The sequence below is a fragment of the Manis javanica genome, chromosome 5, assembly GCF_040802235.1.
Source record: "Manis javanica isolate MJ-LG chromosome 5, MJ_LKY, whole genome shotgun sequence".
Lineage (NCBI taxonomy): Eukaryota > Metazoa > Chordata > Mammalia > Pholidota > Manidae > Manis > Manis javanica.
The window spans coordinates 22,179,721-22,206,388 of NC_133160.1; the positions used below are offsets into that span (position 1 = coordinate 22,179,721).

At 39.5% G+C, this 26,668-nt stretch overlaps 1 protein-coding gene across 8 annotated transcripts in view; it reads left to right on the forward strand.

Moving 5' to 3' along the window:
• Nucleotides 1-412: 412 nt before the first annotated feature.
• NCOA6 (nuclear receptor coactivator 6) overlaps nucleotides 413-26,668 on the forward strand; it is a 143,126-nt gene continuing 116,870 nt past the window's right edge. For 4 of the 8 annotated variants that reach the window (XM_037012894.2, XM_037012901.2, XM_037012895.2 and 1 more), the window contains exon 1: nucleotides 415-647. The gene's annotated coding sequence lies outside the window, so the exon portion shown is untranslated. Of the gene's footprint in view, nucleotides 648-26,668 lie in introns of all 8 variants that reach the window. The other 4 variants (XM_037012897.2, XM_037012899.2, XM_037012900.2 and 1 more) reach the window with 2 other exon arrangements.

Below are 26,668 nucleotides of genomic sequence, written 5' to 3' on the forward strand. Positions count from 1 at the left end.
CATAAGGCCATCCTAATGGGTGTGAAGTGGTCTCCTGTGGTTTTGATTTGCATTGCCCTCACGACTAGTGATGTAGAATGTCTTTTCATGTGCTTATTTTATTGGCAATTTGTATGTCTTTGGAGAATGTGTACTTCACATCATTTCCTCTTTGCATAGACTGAGGATTGGAGAGTTGACTTGCCCAAGGACACTCTGCCAGACGGCTCCTATAAGGCTGTGTGCAGTGAGTGACTCATGCGGAGGCTGGAGTCACAGGCAACATACTACAACGCCAGGAGACAGGAGACCCATCACACCCCGATACTAAGCACTGCACCCAAGTGAACGGGCACGCGCTCCCCCTCGCGCTCCCGGGGACGTTTTGTCACGTGGCCGGGGCCCGCCCCCGTCCGTCCCGCCCCGCCTCCTCCCGCGCTCCCTCCCTCTCGCCCTCCCTCCCCCTCCCTCCCTGCCCGGTCCGGCCCATCCCCCTCCCCGCCGGCTCCCTGAGGCCCTGCCGGGTCGGGCTGCTGGCGGCCGGGCTCCGACGGCCGGACGGACGGCTGCACGCGAGGACGGACGGACGGACACACGGAGGGCCGCGAGCACGCACTGCCCGGGCCAGCGCTCCGAGGCCCGCCCGAGAGGGCTGGGGCCGCGCTCAGGTGAGTTGACGGCGACGCGGGTCCGTAAGGGGAGGGCCCGCTGAGCGTCCGCGGACCCAGCCCGGCTGGCTCCACGGGAAGGAGGCGCCGCCCGGGCTCGGCGCGGGAAAATGGCGCCGGCCGGCCGTGGAGCAAGGCCCCTGTGCGGGCCCGGCCCGGAGCCGCCCCGCCCGCCTGCCGCGCCCGTGTCCCAGTCCCCGTCGCCATGTTGGGGAGCGGGCCCCGGGCCTACGGGCGGGGGCGCTGCAGGGAGTGGGGTCGGCCGGGGTTGGGGAGGGTGCGGGACACGGGGTCTGGGGAGCCGAGGGAGTGCCGGGTCGGCCGGGGTCTGCATGGGGTGGCGCTCCAGGCCCGAGGAACTGGCGGGAGCCGGGCCCGGGGTCGTGGCCGGGGTCGCCGCGGAGAAGGGGCAGTGGGGGCGGACGGAGCCGGGGTCGGGGTGCGCGGGGCTGGGGTGCCCGGGCTTGGAGCTAAGCGAGGCAATGGGCGGTGGTCGGAATCCTAGGGCAGGTAGGACCCGGCGGGGCGTGGGGTCCGAGCCCAGGCTGTCAGGGCTGGGACAGTTCTTTGAGGTCGGGGGTTGTTGATTAGAAAGGGGGCTGACGCGGGTGTCAGATTGTGGCAGTCCTCCGAGTCGCAGGGCTGAATGCAAGTCTGTGTAACTCCCAAGAGACTGAGTACATATGTGCCCCCAGAATCTTCCACTCCCTGTTAGAGTAACAGAAAAAAGGAGGGCTTTGATGAGGAAGAAGGAAAAGGGAGACTGAGGTTTGAATGCAGGAGCTGACCAGAAACTGGGGTGCAGAGAGTGGAAAGCTGGTTGGCAAGAAGAGAGAGCCTCCCATCAACTTAGGGAGTTTGTGTGTGTCTTTAAAAGGAGGGACCGGGCTGTTTGTGGGCGGTGACCCAAGGTGTCTTCCCAGGAAGGGGACAGCCCACTGTTTTTAAGAGAAGGGTCACCTGGGGAGGTCATCAGAAAGGCGTTATTTAAACAAGTAAAAATTGTAGAGAAGAGTGAATGTGTAAAAACTGCAAGGGTCTTAGAGAACACGGAATAATTTAAGATCATGTAGTGATTTTAGCTTAGACGTAGAAAGGTAAAGTTGACTTCTCAAGATCTTAGAAGTTGGTAGCAGAGGGGTACTGGAACTCAGGCCTGCTGCCTCCTCATTCAGCGCACTGCCTTAGAGGAATTTGTTAGCTGGGAGAAAACAAGCATGGCAACATATATCAAAGAACTATTTTGTTTTTGTAATGAGTTTGTCTGTACACAGAAGGAGGGGGATACAAAACAGTATAGGTAACCAGCTATTTGATCATTTCTAGCCTACCTTCATTTGTGCAAAGAAGTTATTATCTTCAGGATCCTTTTGACTTGTAACTTTATAAAGTTTTAAGAGATGCTCCTTCTAGGTATTTATATCAAAGGGACACAAAAAGCCTAAAAAGATAACAGCCAACAATGGTAGAGACCCAGGATCTTTATCATGGTCAAACTTTATTTGAAGTTTGAGCGAGACAGAGAAGAGTTGAAAGTTCACATGGGCTATGAAAGAGTTCTTAGAGAAACTATGCAGATCAGGCATGATATAGTAGTTCCAGGGCTCCTGTAATCAAAAGAGATTTTCAACAAAAAGGCTATGAGGATGTTCATAGCAATAAGATTTTCAAGATACATTCAATGCAACATACAGCACCATGGTTCATTTGTTTTGGGTCTTCCTATGCAGGAAGGCCTAACCTTGTCTGTGCCATGGACCCCTTGAGCATCTAGTGAAGCTTATGAACTCCTCTCAGAATATTTTTGATTGTGTAACACAAAATATGTTGGATTACAAAGAAAACCAATTATTGAAATAAAGTTACCAAAATACACAAATTGTGATGTAATAATATAGATATACTTCTTTGTGAGCACTTTAAGAGTTCAGATCTAGTAGTAATAAGTCTGATAATTATAAAGTGATTAGCTTAAATAATACTTTAAGATATCTGCAACAACTGTAATGTGATATAAAGATATCTGTGATTATCACAAAAGTCACAGATACTGCTAATATTAGCATGTTTGTTGCCTACACTCATTAGAAGAAAATGGTAACTTTTAGAGGTTAGTGAAAATAAAACGGTAAATTTTTTTTTCCTATGCAAGTTCACAGACCCTCCTTGAATTCTCTCTGTGAATTCCCGTTTATGATCCCAGGTTAAACCCTACTCCTACCACCAGGCATGTCTTCCATTCAGCATATGTTTACTGTGCACTAAGATGTCTATTGCATAATGTCAAGCATTAGGTTAGGCTTTTGAGTATTCAAAGGTCTTTAAGGGCACGGTCTATTCACTTTGGATATTCAGTTCCATGAGAGAAGTGGACATATCAACAATGATAGTTTGGGATGGTAAATGCCAAAGGAGAGTTATCAAAAGTTGTAAGGACAGAGAGGTAGGCTTGTCTTTGGAAATCAGGAAAGTTTTGGGAAGAGGGGACACTTGAGATGTATCCTGAAAGGTAGAGGAGTTAGTCAGATGGAAAGTTGGAGAGAAGAGCTTGCCAGGGTGTTTTTAGGGGACATAACTGAATGTGGCTGGAGTATACATAGTGTGTGTGTTTGTGAAAGAGTGGTCAGAGGTGAAACTGGAAAGGTTGTTTGCAAACTGGTTATGAAGGATCTTACAAGGAGTTTGGACTGAATCCTTAGCTGATAGGGAGACATTCAGGGTTTTTTAGGAGGGGAGTGTATGATAAGGTTTAATTTTTAGGAGACATAAGAATGTTCTTTGGAATGAGGGTGGACTGGAGAGTAGGGAAGAAGTATTGAGGGCCTGAACTAGAGGCTGTAAGCATTTAACAGTCAGAATGTTCAGATGTTGATTATTGACACTGTGAATGGTGAGAGAATTTTTTAAATTTCTGGTCTGGGATGGTGGCTGTCAAAGAGGTTTTTTAAAAAGGTGAGAGTAAAATAAGGTGAGATTTGTCACTACTAAGAGCTTTTTTTTGGTAGAGTAGTAGAGTTTTGGAAACCATTGTGAAGCTGTCAAATGTGTAGTTTTTACTTAAGAAAATCAGAGGTTAAGTGTCAGCAGACATAAAAGGCAGGGAAAGCTCTTAAACAACTGGTGTTGGCAAAACTGAACAGCTACATGCAAGAGAATGAAACTGGATTATTGTCTAACCCCATACACAAAAGTAAACTCAAAGTGGATCAAAGACCTGAATGTAAGTCATGAAACCATAAAACTCTTAGAAGAAAACATAGGCAAAAATCTCTTGAATATAAATATGAGCAACTTTTCCTTGAGCGCATCACCTCGGGCAAGGGAAACAAAATAAAAAAGTGAACAAATGGGACTACATCACACTAAAAAGCTTCTGTATAGCAAAGGACACCATCAACAAAACAAAAAGGCATCCTACAGTATGGGAGAATATATTTGTAAATGACATATCCGACAAGGGGTTAACATCCAAAATATATAAAGAACTCACACACCTCAACACCCAAAAAGCAAAAAACCCAATTAAAAAATGGGCAGAGGATATGAGCAGACACTTCTCCAAAGAAGAAATTCAGATGGCCAATAGGCACATGATAAGATGCTCTACATCTCTAATTATCAGGGAAATGCAAATTAAAACCATAATGAGATATCACCTCACACTAGTTAGGATGGCCAAAACAGGGAAGACTAGGAACAACAAATACTGGCGAGGATGTGGAGAAAGGGGAACCCTCCTACACTACTAGTGGAAATGTAAACTAGTTCAACCATTGTGTAAAGCAGTATAGAGGTTCCTCAAAAAACTCAAAATAGAAATACCATTTGGCCCAGGAATTCCACTCCTAGCAATTTACCCTAAGAATGCAGGAGCCCAGTTTGAAAAAGACATGTGCACCCCTATGTTTATCACAGCACTATTTACAATAGTCAAGATATGGAAGTAACCTAAGTGTCCATCAGTAGATGAATGGATAAAGAAGATGTGGTACATATACACAATGGAGTATTATTCAGCCATAAGAAAAAAGAAATCCTACCATTTGCAACAACATGGATGGAGCTAGAGGGTATTATGCTCAGTGAAATAAGCCAGATGGAGAAAGACAAGTACTAAATGATTTCACTCATCTGTGGAGGGTAAGAACAAAGCAAAAACTGAAGGAACAAAACAGCAGCAGACTCAGAGAACCCAAGAATGGACTAACAATTACCAAAGGGAAAGGGACTGGGGAGGGTGGGTGGGAAGGGAGGGATAAGGGGAGTAAGGGGCATTACGATTAGCACACATAACGTGGGAAGGGGGGACGGGGAAGGCAGTTTAGCACAGAGAAGACAAGTAGTGACTCTATAGCATCTTACTACACTGATGGACAGTGACTGTAATGGGTGTGTGGTGGGGACTTGATAATGGGGGAAATTAAGTAATCACAATGTTCATGTGATTGTATATTAATGACTCCAAAATAAAAAATAAACAAAAAAATATAAAGGCAGGGAAAGACCAGGAAAGTATTTCTAGAGTGCAGGAAAATTACAGCCATCTGTGTTGAGGGCCAGCAAACTATGGCCCATGTTTAAATCTAGCCTACCACCTGTTTAGGTAAGTATACTATGTTCATTGCATCATAGGCACACTTATTCATTTACATATTGTCTTTGGTTGCTGTCACACTGCCAATGGCAGAGTTGAGTAGTTATTTCATAGAATATATGGCTCACAAAACTGAAAATATTTACCACTTGGCCCTTTACCAAAGATGCTTGCCAGTCTCTGATCTATGTGTCTGAGTGTTGCATATTCAACTTCTGGCTTTTCATCTAGTTCCTATATGATAGAGAATAATCATCTTGGCTTTGTCCTTCTGTCTGGGTCCCCTATGCTCTGTATACTTGCAGTATGACATAAACCCTTAAATATTTCATATTGGCCAGTGATGCCAAGGTTACTGTTCTGGGGCCCAACTATGTGGCAACTGTGGGGTGCCAGGTTTTCACAGCTTAGACCATCCTGGGTCTTGTTTTGCCATTTTTAAATTGGGTTGTCTTTTTCAAAAGATTTCTTTATATTTTCCATTTGTTAATGCTCATTTGGTTATGTGTATTACAGATATCATTTCCCAGCTTGCTGCTACTCTTTTTACTCTTAAGCTTCTTTTGTTAAGAAGTTCTGAATTTTTATAAAGTTAAATTTATCAATCTTTTCTACTCCCAAGATTTTGAAGTTATTCCTTATATTATCTTTTTGAGTCTCTACTGTTTTGTCTTTGATATTTAGCTTTCTTATCCACCTGGAATTGCCTCTTGTGTGTGGTGTGAAGTAGGATCCAGTTTCATTTTTTTGCTACGTATAACCAGTTATCCCAGCACCATTTATTGAATGGCTCTTTTTTTCAAGTTGTGTGCTCTTTTGATGGAGTCTGTCTGAGGTCCTAATTCTAGCTTCACTGCTTGCTAATTGTGTGACCTTAGACAAGTTGTGTAACCTCTTTGTGCCTCAGTTTCCTAATCTTTAAAATAAGGATGATATTTTTATATCTCGTAAGGTTGTTATGAGGATTAAATGAGCTAATTCATGTAACCTGTAGAAGACTATGGCACCTAGAAAATGCTTAATAATGTTATTTGGTAGTTGTTCATTTATGATTCCCAGCACCTGACACAGAGGAAAGGCTCAACACACTTAAAACAGTTGTCAATTTAATTTGCAGGTCAAAGAATTGCACACTGCTGAGGATGGAATCTGGTCAAAACAGAATGGTTGAGAGCTAGGCCAAGTGTTGCAGGAGATGCTTCCAAGTTGCTGCTTAGTTTTAACTGCTGCTTTAGATTTCCTGCTGGGATGGAATTAACCAGCTGAGTTTCTGACTTACTTGAAAAACTGGAAGATCTGTCAACACCAAGCCCATATTTTCCTATATCAATATCATAGAAGCTGAAGCTTCTGTTAGGTGTGATGTTTCCTAGTTTTCTTCAGTCTTCACTACTCTTTTGCTTTACTTACTTTTATCACCCTGTAGGCATTTGATTTTCTGGTTCTTACTTTACTGAAGGTTTAAATATTATCTCTTTCTGAATCAGTCAGTGACATGTTGAGATAAAGTCAGTATGACCAGAAAATTGACAGAAGAGTTTGTGGGCAGGTAACAACCAAAATCTTTTTCTAAGGCTGAGTCATACTTGATCATAATGAATAAAATGATAATCAAAATTTAAAGAAGAGATAAAATTCAGTTCAAATCACTGAATATTTAGGCATCTACTATGTGCTGGGTACTACTAAGAGATTACCACATTGATGGAAGAAAACTAGCTGGCCAGCTTTATGAAATACTACAGAAATCATTTTACTTGTGGTGTGGAGCTATTTTTCAGGAGAGCGATTGGATGCGAGAGAGAAAACACAGCAATTCATTCGTCAAACATTTATTGAGCCCTGTAGTGTACATTGGGCTAGAACTCTGCAGAATACAAAGATGCATCAACAGGGCTTAAGTGTCATGTGGGGTTTATATAATGTATTACAGAGCTGGGATAACAGAATGGTACCTGACAGAGGTAGCGTATGTGAGGGACTGCCAAGAATCTTAAGTTAGAATCTTAATACTTGGAGATGAGACAGTATCTTACAGGCTGAGTGAAAGCATGAGCATAGAGATGAGTGTTGAAGAGACAGTAAAGAGTCCAGTTTGCCTGGAGAATAGGATTGTTACAGGGCTGTTGTTGGAGGTAAGGTTGGAAGTGGAGACAGAAAAACAGCCATAGTAGTAGTAGTTCATATTTTTTGCAGGCATACTATTTGCCAAATAACGTGCCAGACATTTCATAGGTAGTATTTCATTTGATCCTCACAACAACTATGTTAGAGAGGACTATTTATTATCCCTTTTTATGGATAAAGAAACTGAGGAAGAGAACTAACAATTGATGGAGAAAGAATTTGAGTCCAGGCAATCTAATTCCGAAGCTGGTGTTCTTAGTCTCTGCATATGATACAGCCGAAACATGAAAGGTTCTGAATCTTTTTCAGTTCCAGGCAGGGAAGTTTGGACTTAAGTTGACTATGTAATGGGTAGTCATCAAGAGTTTTTAGCTATACAGTGATATAATGAAATCTGTACATTAGAAGAGTAAGCCTGATTGTGAAGCATAGGAATAGCTTGGAGAGAAAGGAGATATACAGAGCTAGTTTACACTCTCCTTTTTCACTAGATTTAGTGCTTCTTGAGGGCTAGTCCTGTGTTTGTGTGTACTTTCTCCCTCCCTTCAGCTCCAGTGCCTACCTATTATGTGTTGTCTGGCACTGTTATTTTTAAAATTTTAATATTTTTCTACCTCGTTTTACTCCAATAGGACTTAAGGTAGCTGCCTAAGAGCTCAATAAGCATTTACTGAGTTAATAAACAATTAGAAGTGTGTATATATATAGAGAGAGATGTGTACATAAATGGAATAATATGGCTTTTTTTGTTGTTGAATTATCTTTTTTTAATAGACTTTATTTTTTAGAGCAGTTTTAGGTTCACCGCAAAATTGAATGGAAAGTACAGATTTCCTATATATTTGCTGCCCCAACATGCATGTAGTTTCCCCCACTAACAACATCCCCCACTACCGAGAGAATTGACACATCATTATTGCCCAGAGTCTGTAGTTTGCATCATAGTTCATTCTTGGGTTTTTACATTCTTTGGGTTGGGACAAAAATAAAATGACATGTACCTACCATTATAATATCATAAAGAGTAGTTTTGCTTCCCCAAAAGTCCTCTCTGATCTGTAATATGGCTTTTTTGGAGGGAGTAATGCAGTCCTAGAATTTGGTGGTAAGCTATATTTTGTAAATAAAACCTACAAAACAAAAGGCCACAACCACATCTTCTTTAACTTGTGAAGAATTATATTTTATATCAGTTAGAATACTAATGATCAGTTAATATTAACTATGTTAGTTTAAAAGCCAAACCCACAGTAACAGAGTAGAATGGTGGTTCAGGAAATGGGGGTAAGGAAAGTGGGAAGATGTTGGTCAAAAGGTAAACTTCTAATTATAAGGTGAATAAGCTCCTGGAATCCAGTGCACAGCCTGGTGACTATAGTTAACAATATTGTAGTATATACTGGAAAGTTACTAAAAGAGATCTTAAATGTTCTCACCACACACCAAAGAAATGGTAATTATTTGATGGGATGAATGCATTATCTAACTTTATTGCTGTAATCATTTTGATATATATGTGAATCCATCTCAGTGCACACCTTAAACTTACAGATGTTATATGTCATTATCAATTATATCTCACTAAAGCTGGGGGAAAAAACTCTGCCGGTTAACAATATTAATGATCACTAGATTCAGAGGGTATCATACATAGAGTAGATATTTAGGTTTATGTTTAGAATTAACCAGCTGCAAGCCACTACCACCTCCTCCACACACGCAGAGACACAAAACTTCCTGTTGATGAATTCCTTTACCAATATTGAACCTGTTGAATATTAGTTTCATAATACCATTTATGTACCTTTCCTAAAGACCAGACAGCAGCAATCTCTCACAGGAAGAAATACAGCTGATTCTTGAACAACACAAAGGTTAGGGGTGCTGACTCCCTGCGCAATTGACTTTTGACTCCCCCAAAACTTAACTACTAATAGCCTACTGTTGACCAGAAACTTTACTGATAACATGAACAGTAGATTAACACATATTTTGTATTATATGTATTATATACTGTATTCCTACAATAAAGTAAGCTAGAGAGAAGAAAATTTTACTGTACTGTATTTATTGCACAAAAATCCACATATAGGTGGACCTTCATGGTTCAAACCTGAGTTCACAAGTCAATTGTATTTGCAAATTTGTGAATCAGATTCCTGTTTGGGATTTTACTGAGGGATATTGCTCATTAGGTTGAGTCACTTGCCATAATTTAAGATGTTAAAGTGAAGTAAGACTGTCCCTTCTATAAAATACAGACTTAAAAAATTGAAACATTTGGAAAAATTCAAAGACACTGTGTTAACTACCAAATGTCAGTAGAAGTGGGAGGATTTTAAGTAAACAAGTATCTAACTAAACTTATTAAGAGACAAATCAATAGACCCTAAATAATGGATTTGTTAAACATTCTTTGCCATTAGCTTACAGCAGTAATGCATATACATGCATGTGCATATCAATGTGGAATATATTGATATAAATAGAATAAATTTGAATCCAGAAATGCTTCCTAAAGATGAGCTTCCATCTGAATTCTTTTAGATTGTGTTTTACTCTTCAGCATATGTGGGGATGACTCATTCAGAAGCATTGAGATAGAATAATTAAGTGTGGAGAAAAAATGTGATTATGATAGTATATATTGACTGCCTACCAGTGTTGAGAGGTATATACAGTTGATGAATAGTTTCAACTTTCCAGGGAACTAATTCATCTGGGGAAGTGAAAAGCAGAGGTGGTAGGAGTGTAAATGTTTTAAATGAGACAGTAATTGCTATGGAAATTCAGAAGAGAAAGAGCACTCACTCCTACTTACATGATCAGGGAAGGCTTCATGGAAAAGGTGGTGTATTAGTTTTATGAGGGCTTCTGTAACAAACTGCCACAAACTGGGTGACTTAAAACAAAAATCTATTCTCTTACAGTTGTTGAGGCTAAAACCTGAATTTAAGGTGTTAGCAGGGCCATGTTCCCTGTGATACTTTGGATAGAATCCTTACTTGCCTCTCTGTAGCTTCCATCAACTCTTGGTGTCTCTTGGTTTGCAGATGCAACATTCTAATCTCTGCCTCTATTGTGACATGGTGTTCTAAGTTTGTCTTTGTATCTGTATCCAAATTTCCCTCTTATAAGAACAAGTCATTTGCATGATATTGTACATTAAAACCCTAAAGAATCCACTCCAAAACTACTAGACCTAATATCTGAATTCAGCAAAGTTGCAGAATACAAAATTAATGCACAGAAATCTGTTGCATTCCTTTACACTAACAATGAACTAGCACATGGAAGAATCAGAAAAACAATTCCATTCACAATTGCATCAAAAAGAATAAAATACCTAGGAATAAACGTAACCAAGGAAGTGAAAGACCTATACCCTGAAAACTACAAGACACTCATGAGAGAAATTAAAGAAGATAAGAATAAATGGAAAACACATCCCGTGCTTGTGGATAGGAAGAATTAATATTGTCAAAATGACCATCCTGCCTAAAGCAATGTACAGATTCAATCCAGTCCCTATCAAAACAGCAACAGTATTCAACAAACTAGAGCAAATCATTCTAAAATTCATATGGAAACACAAAAGACCCAGAATAGCCAAAGCAATCCTGAGAAGGAAGAATAAAGCTGGGGGGATTACACTCCCCAACTTCAAGCTCTACTACGAATCCACAGTAATCAAGAGAATTTTGTACTGGCACAAGAACAGACCCAAAGATCAATGGAAAGAATAGAGAGCCCTGATATAAACCCAAGCATATATGGTCAATTAATACACGATTAGGAGCCATGAACATACAATGGGGAAATGACAGCCTCTTCAACAACTGGTGTTGGCAAAACTGGACAGCTACATGCAAGGGAATGAAACTGGATTATTGTTTAACCCCATACATAAAAGTAAACCTGAAATGGTTCAAAGACCTGAATGTAAGTCATGAAACTGTAAAACTCTTAGAAGAAAACATAGGCAAAAGTCTCCTAAATATAAACATGAGCAACTTCTTCCTGAATGTATGTCCTCGAGCAAGGGAAACAAAAGCAAAAATGGACACATGGGACTACATCAAACTAAAAAGTTTCTATGTAGCAAAGGACACCATCAATAGAACAAAAAGGCATCCTACAGTGTGGGAGAATATATTTGTAAATGACATATCTGACAAAAGGTTAACATCCAAAATATATAAGAACTCACACGCCTCAACACCCAAGAAGCAAATAACCTGATTAAAAAATGGGCGGAAGTCAACAAAATGGGTATAGAGGACAAGTACCTCAACATAATAAAGGCCATATATGAAAAACCCACAGCCAACATTATACTAAACAGCGAGAAGCTTAAAGCTTTTCCTTTAAGATCGGTAACAAGACAAGGATGCCCATCTCCCCCCTTTTATTCAACATAGTTCTGGAGGTCCTAGCCATGGCAATCAGACAACACAAAGAAATAAAAAACATCCAGATAGGTAAGGAAGAAGTCAAACTGTCACTATTTGCAGATGACAATGACATGATATTGTACATAAAAAACCCTAAAGAGGGGGGAGGAGCCAAGATGGTGGTGTGAGTAGGACAGTGGAAATCTCCTCCCCAAAACATATATATTTTTGAAAATACAACAAATACAACTATTCCTAAAAGGGAGACCAGAAGATACAGGACAACAGCGAGGCTACATCTACATCTGTGAGAACCCAGTGCCTCACAAAGGGCGTAAGATAGAAGCCGTGGCCCAGCAGGACCAGAGCGCACCCCTCACCCCAGCGCCCAGTGGGAGGAGAAGAGTCGGAGCAGGGAGGGAGAGGGAGCCCAGGATTGCTAAATACCCAGCCCTAGTCATCCACACTGGAACCGTAGACATACAGTGCGTGGTGTGCTGGATACTAGGGAAACGGAACAGTAAAACCTGTGAGTGGGCCCCCACAGCCAGGGCCCCTGGGACAAAAGAAAATCGAGTGCTTTTTGAAAGTCTTAAAAGGACAGGGGTCTCACAGCTGGACGGAAGCATCCCGGCCCACTCAGCCCACCAGCTGGGAATCCCAGGGAACTCCAGGTGCACTAACCCCCGGGGCGGCAGGACAGCTCTGAGGCCCCTCACCGTGATAAACAGCCTCCTGCCCGTTCCCCCTCTGGCGCGACGCCCCCATAGCGGAGCAGCAGCCTAAAAGCGGCTACGCCCACAGCAACTGCATGGAGCTTACTCCACAGCCGCCGGGCAAGAATCAGAGACCCTGTCTATGCGCAACTGCCCATCACAAGCTGCTAAGGTCGCCATTCTCCCAGGAAAGGAAGGCCAAGAGCAAGTGGAAAGGGACTCAGTTCTCCCAGCTGACACATGCGCCACTGCCTATGACTACCTCTGTCGATATGAAAAGGCAGAAGAATTTGATACAGACCAGACTAACCCAGACATCCTCCCCTGAGAGGGAATCTGGGGAGATAGATTTAATCAATCTTCCTGAAAAAGAATTCAAAATAAAGGTCATTACCATGCTGATGGACTTGCAGAGAAATATGCAAGAGCTAAGGAGGGAGAATGCAGAAATAAAACAATCTTTGGAAGGACTTAAAAGCACAATGGACGAGATGCAAGAGGCCATTAATAGAATATAAATCAGAGAACAGGAACATAGAGAAGCTGACGCAGAGAGAGATAAAAAGATCTCAAGGAATGAAAGAATATTAAGAGAACTGTGTGACCGATTGAAACAGAACAATATTATAGGGGTACCAGAAAAAGAAGAGAGAGAAAAAGGGATAGAAAGTGTCTTTGAAGAAATAATTGCTGAAAACTTCCCCAAACTAGGGGAGGAAATAGCCTCTTAGACCACAGAAGCACACAAAACTCCCAACACAAGGGACCCAAGGAGGACAACACCAAGACACATAATAATGAAAATGGCAAAGATAAAAGACAAGGACAGAGTATTAATGGCAGCCAGAGGTTATCATCAGACTTCTCAACAGAAACCTTACAGGCCAGAAGAGAATGGCATGATGTATTTAATGCAATGAAAAAGAAGGGCCTTAAACCAAGGATACTGTATCCAGCACGATTATCATTTAAATATGAAGGAGTGATTAAAAAATTCCCAGACAAGTGAAAGTTGAGGGAATTTTCCTCCCACAAACCACCTCTGCAGGATATTTTAGAGGGACTGCTCTAGATGGAAGCACTCCTAAGGCTAAATAGATGTCACCAGAGAAAATAAAATCACAGCAGAGAAAGGGGAACAATCAAATACTAACTAAAGGCAAAAAATAAAATCAACTACCCACAAAAGCAGTCAAAGGAAACACAAAAGAGCACAAAAAGAACAACAACAAAAAACACCTAACATACAAAGAATGGAGGAGGAGGAATAAGAAGGGAGAGAAATAAAAAATTGTCATACTGTGTTGATAGTAGCTCAATAAGTGGGTTAAGTTAGACAGTAAGATAGTAAAGAAGCTAACCTTGCACCTTTGGTAACCATGAACCTAAAGCCTGCAATGGCAATAAGTACATATCTTTCCATAATCACCCTAAATGTAAATGGACTGAATGCACCAATCAAAAGACACAGAGTAATAGAATGGGTAAAAAGCAAGACCCATCTATATGCTGCTTACAAGAGACTGACCTCAAACCCAAAGACATGCACAGACTAAAAGTCAAGGGATGGAAAAAGATATTTCTTGCAAACAATGGGGAGAAAAAAGCAGCTGTTGCAGTACTAGCATCAGACAAAATAGACTTCAAAACAAAGAAAGTAACAAGAGATAAAGAAGGACATTATGTAATGATAAAGGGCTCAGTCTAACAAGAGGATATGATCATTATAAATATATATGCACTCAATACAGGAGCACCAACATATGTGAAACAAATACTAACAGATTAAAGGAGAAAATAGAATGCAATGCATTTATTTTAGGAGACTTCAACACACCACTCACTCCAAAGGACAGATCCATCAGACAGAAAATAAGGACACAGAGGCACTGAACAACACACTAGAACAGAAGGACCTAACAGACAACTACAGAACTCTACACCCAAAGCAACAGGATACACATTCTTCTCAAGTGCACATGGAACATTCTCCAAAGAGACCACATAGACCACATACTAGGCCACAAAAAGAGCCTCAGTAAATTCAAAAAGATTGAAATTCTACCAACCAACTTCTTAGAAAGGTATAAAACTAGAAATAAATTGTACAAAGAAAGCAAAAAGGCTCACAAACACATGGAGGCTTAACAACATGCTCCTAAATAATCAATGGATCAACGACCAAATCAAAATAGAGATGAAGCAATATATGGAAACAATGACAACAACACAAAGCCCCAACTTCCGTGGGACGCAGCAAAAGCAGTTTTAAGAGTAAAGTATATAGCAATCCAGGCATATTTAAAGAAGGAAGAACAATCCCAAATGAATAGTCTAAAGACACAATTATTAAAACTGGAAAAAGAAGAACAAATGAGGCCTAAAGTCAGCAGAAGGAGGAACATAATAAAGATCAGAGAAGAAATAAATAAAATTGAGAAGAATAAAACAATAGAAAAAAAATCAGTTAAACCAAGAGCTGGTTCTTTGAGAAAACTAACAAAATAGATAAGCCCCTAGCCAGACTTATAAAAAGAAAAAGAGAATCTACACACATCAACAGAATCAGAAATGAGAAAGGAAAAATAATGACGGACCCCACAGAACTACAAAGAATTATTAGAGACTACTACAAAAAACTATATGCTAACAAGCTGGAAAACCTAGAAGAAATGGACCACTTCCTAGAAAGATACAACTTTTCAAGACTGACCAAGGAAGAAACAGAAAATCTTAACAGACCAATTATGAGCAAAGAAATTGAATCGGTAATCAAAAAACTGCCCAAGAGCAAAACTCCCGGGACAGATGGATTTACCGGGGAGTTTTATCAGACATACAGAGAACGTAATACCCATTCTCCTTAAAGTTTTCCAAAAAATATAAGAAGAGGGAATACTTAAAGACTCATTCTATGAAGCCAGCATCACCCTAATACCAAAACCAGGCAAAGACCCCACCAAAAAAGAAAATTACAGACCAATATCCCTGATGAACATAGACGCAAAAATACTCAACAAAATATTAGCAAACTGAATTCAAAAGTACATCAAGAGAATCATACACCATGATCAAGTGGGATTCATTGCAGGGATGCAAGGATGGTACAACATTTGAAAATCCATCAACATCATCTACCACATAAACAAAAGAAGGACAAAAATCATATCATCTCTATAGACACTGAAAAAGCATTCAACAAAATCCAACATCCATTCATGATAAAAACTCTCAGCAAAATGAGTATAGAGGGCAAGTACCTCAACATAATAAAGGCCATATATGAAAAACCCACAGCCAACATCATACTGAACAGTGGGAAGCTGAAAGCATTTCCTCTAAAATCGGGAGCAAGACAGGGATGCCCACTCTTCCCACTGTTATTCAACATAGTACTGGAGGTCCTAGCCACAGCAATTAGACAAAACAAAGAAATACAAGGAATTCAGATCAGTAAAGAAGAAGTCAAACTGTCACTATTTGCAGATGACATGATATTGTACATAAAAAACCCTAAAGACTCCACTCCAAAACTACTAGAACTGATATCGGAATACAACAAAGTTGCAGGATACAAAATTAATACACAGAAATCTGAGGCTTTCCTATACACTAACAATGAACTAATAGAAAGAGAAACCAGGAAAACAATTCCATTCACAATTGCATCAAAAAGAATAAAATACCTAGGAATAAACCTAACCAAGGAAGTGAAAGACCTATACCCTGAAAACTACAAGACATTCTTAAGAGAAATTAAAGAGGACACTAATAAATGGAAACTCATCCCATGCTCTTGGCTAGGAAAAAGTAATATTGTCAAAATGGCCATCCTGCCAAAGCAACGTGCAGATTTAATGCAATCCCTATCAAATTACCAACAGCATTCTTCAACAAACTGGAACGAATAGTTCTAAAATTCATATGGAACCATCAAAGACCCTGAATAGCCAAAGCAATCCTGAGAAGGAAGAATAAAGTGGGAGGGATCTTGCTCCCCAACTTCAAGCCCTACTACAAAGCCACACTAATCAAGATAATTTGGTACTGGCACAAGAAGAGTCACAGACCAGTGGAACAGAACCGAGTCTCCAGACATTAACCCAAACATATATGGTCAATTAATATATGATAAAGGAGCTATGGACATACAATGGGGAAATGACAGTCTCTTCAAAGGATGGTGTTAGCAAAACTGGAACAGCTACATGCAAGAGAATGAAACTGGATCATTGTCTAACCCCATACACAAAAGTAAATTCGAAATGGATCAAAGACCTCAGTGTAAGCCACGAAACCATAAAACTCTTAGAAAAAAACATAGGCAAAAATCTCTTGGATGTAAACATGAGCAACTTCTTCATGAACATATCTCCCCGGGCAAGGGAAACAAAAGCATAAATGAACAAGCGGGACTATATCAAGCTGAAAAGCTTCTATACAGCAAAGGACACCACCAATAGAACTAAAAGGCATCCTACAGTATGGGAGAATATATTCATAAATGACAGATCTGATAAGGGGTTGACACCCAAAATATATAAAGAGTTCATGCACCTCAACAAACAAAAAGCAAATAATCCAGTTAAAAAATGGACAGAGGAGGTGAACAGACACTTCTCCAAAGAAGTTCAGATAGCCACAAGGCACATGAAAAGATGCTCCACATCGCTAATCATCTGAGGAATACAAATTAAAACTGCAATGAGATATCACCTCACACTAGTTAGGATGGCCAAAACAGGAAAGACTAGGAACAACAAATGCTGGCGAGGATGTGGAGAAAAGGGAACCCTCCTACACTGCTGGTGGTAATGTAAAGTAGTTCAACCATTGTGGAAAGCAGTATGGAGGTTCCTCAAAAAACTCAAAATAGAAATACCATTTGACCCAGGAATTCCACTCCTAGCAATTTACTCTAAGAATGCAGGAGCCCAGTTTGAAAAAGACATATTCACCCCTATGTTTATCACAGCACTATTTACATTAGCCAAGATATGGAAGTAACCTAAGTGTCCATTGGTAGATGAACGGACAAAGAAGATGTGGTACATACACACAATGGAGTATTATTCAGCCATAAGAAGAAAAGAAATCCTACCATTTGCAACAACAAGGATGGGGCTAGAGGGTATTATGCTCAGTGAAATAAGCCAGGTGGAGAAAGACAAGTACTAAATGATTTCACTCATCTGTGGAGCATAAGAACAAAGCAAAAACTGAAGGAACAAAACAGCCGCAGACTCACAGAACCCACGAATGGACTAACAGTTACCAATTGGAAAGGGACTGGGGAGGATGGGTGGGAAGGGAGGGATAAGGGGGAATAAGAGGCATTACGATTAGCACACGTAATGTAGGTGGGGGGGACACGAGAAAGGCAGTATATACAAAGACAAGTAATGATTCTATAGTATCTTACTACGCTGATGGACAGTGACTGTAATGGGGTATGTTGGAGGGACTTGATATTAGGAGGAGTCTAGTGACCATAATGTTCAAGTAATTGTACATTAACGATATTAAAAAAGAAATGGGTGGAGAATATGAACAGACACTTCTCCGGAGAAGAAATTCTAATGGCGAACAGACACATGAAAAGATGCTCCACATCACTAATCATCAGAGAAATGCAAATTAAAACCACAATGAGATATCACCTCACACCAGTAAGGATGGCCAGTATGGAAAAGACTAAGAACAACAAATGCTAGCGAGGATGCTGAGAAAGGGGAACTGACCTACACTGCTGGTGGGAATGTAAGCTAGTTCAACCATTGTGGAAAGCAATATGGAGGTTCCTCAAAAAACTAAAAAAAGAAGTACCATTTAACCTAGAAAATCCCACTTCTTGGAATTTACCCAAGGAATACAAGTTCTCAGATTCAAAAAGACATATGCACCCCTATGTTTATTGCAGCACTATTTACAATAGCCTAGATATGGAAACAACCTAAGTGTCTACAGTAGATGAATGGATAAAGAAGATGTGATACATATACACAATGGAATGCTATTCGGCCATAAGAAAGGAACAGATCCTTCCATTTGCAACAACATGGATGGAGCTGGAGGATATCATGCTCAGTGAAATAAGCCAGGCAGAGAAAGACAAGTACCAAATGATTTCCCTCATTTGTGGAGTATAACAACAAAGCAAAACTGAAGGAACAAAACAGCAGCAGTCTCCCAGACTCCAAGAAGGGAGTAGCGGTCACTAAAGGGGAAGGTTGTGAGAGGATGGGTCAGTTGGGAGGGAGAAGGGTATTGAAGTGTATCATGTTTAGGACACATGATGTGGGGGGTCACGGGGAAAACAGTGTAGCACAGAGAAGGCAAATAGTGAATCTGTGGCATTTAGTACACTGATGGACAGTGACTGCAATGGGGTTTGGGTGGGGACCTGATAATATGGGTAAATGTTGTAACCACATTGTTTTTTCATATGAAACCTTCATAAGAGTGTGTATCAACAATACCTTAGTAAAAATTTTTAAAAATAAAAAAAAAAGATTAAGTCATTTTGGATTAAGGAGCTGCCCTACTCCAGTATGTCCCCATCTTAACTAATTACATCTGCAGTGACCCTATTTCCAAATTAGGTCACATTCTGTGACACTGGGGATTAGGACTTCAGCACATCTTTTTGGGTGACACAATTTCAGCACATAGGAGGTGGAATGATACAGAGATGAGACAGAAGTATTAAATGAAAAAATTTAATAAGTGAAAGGGTAGATTGCAACTAGTCAAGTTTTAAGGAGAGAAGAAAGGGAATTGTGGACATAGGAAAGCATAAGGAATATTTAGGAAATGAAACAGTGTGGTGTCTAGTTTGCTGGTGTGTTCAGGATTCTGGGGAGATGAAGCTAGGTTAGTTTGTTGGGGTCCTAGTGCCAGATTCAGAACATTTGAATGTTGCTGAGAGGGTAGTGTGTGGGAGCAGCATGGCCCTGCAGGATTTTGAAATGGTGAATAACTAATCTAAGTTTGGATAACTAATTCAAGCTTTAGGTAAATTCTGTGATGTGATCAGGTGATCATGGCTAAGTAGACAACCTGAAGAAAAAGAGATGGTCTGTGATTAGGTCTCCCTCAGTTGCCCATGCCAGTAACTTTTCACTGGGACAGTCAAGAAATTCCTCTCATGAAAAACAACAATAACAAAAACACTACAGTAGAAAACTTTGAGGGCTTTATTAGCCTCTTGGTCACTCATCTGTGGGCATTGAGATACATCAGCTTTTTAGGGTCTCTATTCAAAAATCTCTCCACGGAGTTTAGTATTAACAATTGTGTTTTATTTTTTCATTTTCAAACTTTTCTTCAAAATCACCACTTTTCCATCTGATTTTTCCATCTTGGTTTTTCTCTGGAGCATATCTTTTTTAAACATCTGACTAATAGAAAGAATTAAGGAAGATCATGTACTGTCCAAGCCAATGATAAACTCTTTTTCTGTGTCCTTTCAATGATAGTTATGTTGTCTTTTGTCCACAATAGGACTGTATTCAAATTGTGAATACTTATTCAAATTATGATCAGCAGTAGTCCTCAGGTACTTTGCCTTATTTGTGTGTAGGCAGTTCTTCCTGATTCTATATTGCATGGTTCATATTTTCTCTAAGAGCATGTGGCCTCATGAAATTTTTTAAAATATGTTTTTAAATATTGCAAACACCTAACTTTCTAGTGCAGTCTTTATGAGTATAATTTGTATAGTTTTTTTACAGTTTTGTTTCATTTGGAAATATATTGATGCGCTCTTCCACATGTCTATATAGTAATCATTTTTAATAGATACATAATAAAGTTTAAATACTCTGGTTATTTGCCATTTGGGTGATTTCTGTTTATTTATTTATTTTTTTGGTTTGCAATTATAAACAACACTGCTGTCACATCTTTTTATAAATTTTTTTCCCCCTGATATTCTTCTTAGAATATATTCCCTAAAATGATTCAGTTTGTCTAAGGGTAATCACTTTTTAACCATTTTGTCAGATTCTTTAGAACAACTACCAGTTTATATTGCCAGTAGTAACCTAGTTAATACTGGGTTTTATCATTTTTTTCCATATAATAGTAATACCTCAGTTTTGTGGGGTTCTTTGATACTTTAAATGTTTTATTATGAAAAATTTCAACATATAAAAAACAAACCCAGAAATAGCACAATGAGCACCCTTTTACCCACACTGGTATTCAGTATGTTGCCATACACTTAATGTACTTATCATATTAAGCCTTTTTAGAATAAAGACATCATCATACTATGCCTGTAAATATTTTAGCATACATTTCTTACTAAAAAACTTCCTTGAATATTATCCAACATTAAGTCCAAATTTCCAACATTAAGTCCTTATTTAAGTTTCCTCACTTGTCTCTAAGAGGACATTTATAGTCGACTTGTTTGAGGTGGAATTAAGGACTATGCATTGCAGTTGCATGTTATTATATATTTACATATATATATTTTATATATATTACATATATAAAGGTATAATATTTTATAGTCTTTTTTAACCTGGAACACTTCCCATTTCTGGTCTGCTTCCTCACCTTTTGTTTTCATGGCATTGATTTGTTGAGACCAGAGCAATTTTATTGACCCATATTCTGGATTTATATGATTGTTTTCTTTGTGATATTTATTCTTTTGTTCCTTGTATGTCCCTAAACTGTAAGGCTTAAAGATTTGATTAGATTTATAGTTAAACAGTTTGTCAAAAATACTTAATATTTTTCACATTGCGTCATATAAGGCATACAAATGTCTGGTTGTCCCACTGTTGATGTTAACTTCGATCACAGGGTTAAAGGTTGTGACTGCTTGATCTCTCTGTTGTGAAAGTGCATTTTTTTCTTTGTGCTTAGCAAAAATATTTTTTATTTTTATCAAATGAGCATCTTTTCAATCTTACTTGAACTAATGTTCGTATCATTTGACCATTTGTTCAGTGTAGATGTGGTATTTTCCTTTTAAGTTTGTACTGTGCATTTAAAAATTTCATTCAGTGTAACAAAGCATGGTACATTGTTGTAGTAGATAAATTTTAAGCTTCAAAATATAGCTAAAATCAAATATAAATTGACCAAAACTAAGATACAGATTGCAAATACATAACTGGGGCATTTCTTTGATAGGACTTTGTGATATGTCATATTTGCTTTAAAAAAATTCTAAGAAGACAAACCTAAAAAACAAAGCTTTAAACACTTTTTATTTTTCTCTTTGAAATGGAGGTAAATCTTGAACTCATGAAAGTTGTTTTATACACCCACCCAAAAAGCACCCAGAATTTATTTTCATTTCATATCCTCTGAGTATTTCGTTTGCTGTCTTATATACAATTCTTTATTAATTTTAAAAAACTCTTTTTTTCTGTCATACCTCTGTTATAGATTTTTTCTTTTCCTTTACAAATTATACTCAAAATAGGATTTTCCTTTCAAAACAGAAGAACTGTCTGACGTGCATGAAGAAAAAGCCAACCATCTCTCCAGTTCCTATCCTCACACATACCCAGTATAATAGCCTAGTGTGATTCTTCCATATTTTTCTCTATGCTCCTACAAAAAAATTGTATACAGTTTTCTCTTACTCTATAAGATAATCATGATGCCATACACATTACTCTACAACTTCTATTTTTTCACTATTGGATGTTATAGATTTCCTTCTGCGTAGTTAAACAGATGCCTAAATCATTTTTTCTAACTGCATAATATTTCGTTTATAGGTTTCTTTCAGTATTTAGGTTGTGTCTGATTTTATTTTTTCTCATCACAAATAGTGGCCATCCTTGTGCATATATCTTTAAGAAATGAAACTTCTACTTTTGTAGGACAAATTCCCAAATATGTGTTGAAAGGTAAGCTTATTTTTTATGCTCCCTAACTTCCAGCTCTACTACAAAGCCAAAATAATCAAAACAATTTGGTACTGGCACACGAATAGACTCATAGATCAATGGAACAGAATAGAGAGCCCAGATATAAACCCACACATATATGGCCAATTAATATACAATAAAAGAGCTATGGATATACAATGGGGAAGTGACAGCCTCTTCAACACTGGTGTTAACAAAACTGGACAGCTACATGCAAGAGAATGAAACTGGGTTATTGTCTAACTCCATACACAAAAGTAAACTCGAAATAGATCAAAGACCTGAATGTAAGTCATGAAACCATAACACTCTTAGAAGAAAACATAGGCAAAAATCTTTTGAATATAAACATGAGCAACTTTTTCCTGAACACATCTCCTCAGGCAAGGGAAACAAAAGAAAAAATGAACAAATGGGACTACATCAAACTAAAAAGTTTCTGTACAGCAAAGGACACCATCAACAGAACAAAAGAGCACCCTACAGCATGGGAGAATGTATTTGTAAGTGACATATCCAACAAGGGTTTAACATCCAAAATGTATAAAGAACTCACATGCCTCAAACAACCCGATTAAAAAAAATGGGTGAAGGATATGAAGACACACTTCTCCAAAGAAAAAATTCGGATGGTGAACAGTCACATGAAAAGGTGCTCCACATCACTAATCATCAGGGAAATGTAAATTAAAACCACAATGAGATATCACTTCATAGCAGGTAGGATGACCAACATCCAAAAGACAAGGAACAACAAACACTGGTGAAGATGTGGAGAAAGGGGAACTCTCCTACACTACTGGTGGGAACATAAATTAGTTCAACCTTTGTGGAAAGCAATATGGAGGTTCCTCAAAAAACTCAAAATAGAAATACCATTTGACCCAGGAATTCCACTTTTAGGAATTTTCAGGAAGAAAATATCCCTGATTCAAAAAGCATGTGCACCCCTATGTTTATCGCAGCACTATTTACAGTAGCCAAGATATAGAAGTAACCTAAGTGTCCATCAGTAGATGAATGGATAAAGAAGATGTGGTACATATATACAGTGGAATATTACTCAGCCATAAGAAGAAAACAAATCCTACCATTTGCAACAACATGGATGGAGCTAGAGGGTATTATGCTCAGTGAAATAAGCCAGGTGGAGAAAGACAACTACTAAATGATTTCAGTCATCTGTGGAGCATAAGAAGCAAAAACTGAAGGAACAAAATAGCAGCAGACTCACAGAACCCAATAATGGACTAACAATTACCAAAGGGAAAGGGACTGGGGAGGGTGGGTGGGAAGGGGGAGAAGGGGAATAAGGGTCATTACAGTTAGCACACATAATGTATGTGGGAGGCAGTCTCTGGGATAATTTCCTGAGCTGCCGTGAGCGGGGTGGCCCTTGGGCTACCCTAGAGCACTGTGGGAGGTCGCAGCCATGTCAGGTATGTTCTGTGAGAATGGTGCCCCTTCATGCCTACCGTGCCTTGCTCTGGCTTCCTCTGTCTGTCCCAGTTAGCTGTGCGCTAGGAATAGACTCTGTGGTTGCTGTGGGTGGAGCTGTTCTCCGGCTTACTCTCTCTAATACTTCTTTGTATTCTGTGGTTAGTCAGCTGGTTTGCTTGCAGTGCCAGCTAGGGGGAATGAATGGCAGTCTGCTTATCGCCGTGAGGGGCTTCGGTGCTGTTTTACCCCCCAGGGGGTTAGGGGGCCTGAAGTTCCTCAAGATTCCCAGCCTGCTGGGCTGAGTGTGTTGGGACGATTTTGTCCAGTTGTTGAGCCTTTCCCTTTAAGACTTTTAAAGAGCACCCAGTTTTCTTTTGTCCCAGGGGAGCCAGCTGTGGGGACCCACTTGCAGTCTCCATCTCGGATTTTACTTTTCCATTTCTCTAATATCCAGTACACCATGCAATGTGTGTCTGTGCTCCCGGTGCAGATTACTAGGGCTGGTTATTTAGTAGTCCTGTGATTCCACTCCCTCCCCACTCTGATTCTTTTCTTCCCACCAGTGAGCTGGAGCCGGGGGAGTGCTTGGGTCCTGCCGGATCACGGCTTAGTGTCTTACCCTTTTTGTGAGATGCTGAGTTCTCACAGATGTAGATGTAGCCTGGCTGTTGTGCCTTATCTTCTGGTCTCTCTTTTAGGAATAGTTGTACTTGTTGTATTTTCAAAAATCTATATGGTTTTGGTAGATTTCCACTGCCCTACTCACATTGTGATCTTGAGCCCCCTCCCCTATTAATCAAAAAAAATTTCATTAAGGTATTATTGATATACACTCTTATGAAGGTTTCACATGAAAAACAATGTGGTTACTACATTTACCCGTATTATCAAGTCCCCACCCATACCCCAATGCAGTCACTGTCCATCAGTGTAGTAAGATGCCACAGATTCACCATTTGCCTTCTCTGTGCTACACTGTTTTCCCCATGACCCCACACCATGTGTACTGAACATAGTACCCCTTAATACCTATCTCCCTCCTCCCTGACCCACCGCCCCACACCACTCTCCTTTGGTAACCACTAGTCCCTTCTTGGAGTCTCTGAGTCTGCTGCTATTTTGTTACCAGTTTTGCTTCATTGTTACACTCCACAAATGAGAGAAATGATTTTACACTTGTCTTTCTCCACCTGGCTTAGTTCACTGAGCATAATGTCCTCCAACTCCATCCATGTTGCAAATGGTAGGATTTGTTTCTCTTTTACAGCTGAATAGTATTCCATTGTGTATATGTACTACATCTCCTTTATCCATTCATCTACTGATGGACACTTAGGTTGCTTCCTTATCTTGGCTATTGTGAATAGTGCTGCAGTAAACATAGGGATGCATGTCTTTTTGAGTCTGAGAAGTTGTATTCTTTGGGTAAATTCCAAGGAGTGGGATTCCCAGGTCAAATGGTATTTCTATTTTTAGTTTTTTGAGGAACCTCCATATTGCTTTCCACAATGGTATAACTAGCTTACATTCCTACCAGCAGTGTAGGAGGGTTCCCCTTCCTCTGCATCCTCACCAGAATTTGTTGTTCTTAGTCTTTTTGATGCTGGCCATCCTAACTGCTGTGAGGTGATATCTCATTGTGATTTTAATTTGCATTTCCCTGATGACTAGTGATGTGGAGCATCTTTTCATGCGCCTATTGGCCATCTGAATTTCTTATTCTCTCCCCATTTTTTAATCAGGTTTGTTGAGGCATATGAGTTCTTTATATATTTTGGATGTTAACCCCTTGTTGGATATGTCATTTACAAATATATTCTCCTACACTGTAGGATGCCTTTTTGTTCTGTTGATGGTGTCCTTTACTATACAGAAACTTTTTAGTTTGATGTAGTTCCATGTGTTCATTTTTGCGTTTGTTTCCCTTGCTCGAGGACATACGTTTAGGAAGAAGTTGCACATGTTTATATTCAGGAGATTTTTGCCTATGTTTTCTTCTAAGATTTTTATGGTTTCATGACTTACATTCAGGTCTTTGACCCATTTCAGGTCTACTTTTATGTATGGGGTTAAACAATAATCCAGTTTCATTCCCCTGCATGTAGCTGTCCAGTTTTGCCAACACCAGCTGTTGAAGAGGCTCTCATTTCCCCATTGTATGTCCATGGCTCCTAATCGTGTATTAATTGACCTTATATGGTTGGGTTTATGTCAGGGCTCTCTAGTCTGTTCAATTGGTCTATGGTTCTGTTCTTGTGCCAGTACCAAATTGTCTTGATTACTGTGGCTTTGTAGTAGTGCTTGAAGTTGGGGTGCATAATTTCCCCAGCTTTATTCTTCCTTCTCAGGATTGCTTTTGCTATTCGGGGTCTTTTGTGGTTCCATATGAGTTTTAGAATGGTTTGCTCTAGTTCACTGAAGAATGCTGTTGCTGTTTTGCTGGGGATTGTATTGAATCTCTACATTGCTTTAGGCAGGATGACCATTTTGACAATATTAATTCTTCCTATCCATGAGCACTGGATGTGTTTCTATTTATTCTTATCTTTTTAAATTTCTCTCATGAGTGTTGTAGTTTTCTGAGTATATAGGTCTTTCACTTCCTTAGGTTTATTCCTAGGTATTTTATTTTTTGATGAAATTGTTTTCCTGATTTCTCATTCTGCTAGTTCATTGTTAGTATATAGTAATGCCACAGATTTCTGTGTTTTAATTTTGTATCCCGCAGCTTTGCTGAATTGGGATATTAGATTTTATAGTTTTTGGGTAGATTCTCTAGGGCTTTTTATGTACAATATCATGTCATTCTCAAATAGGGACAGTTTACTTCTTCCTTGCCAATCTGGATGCC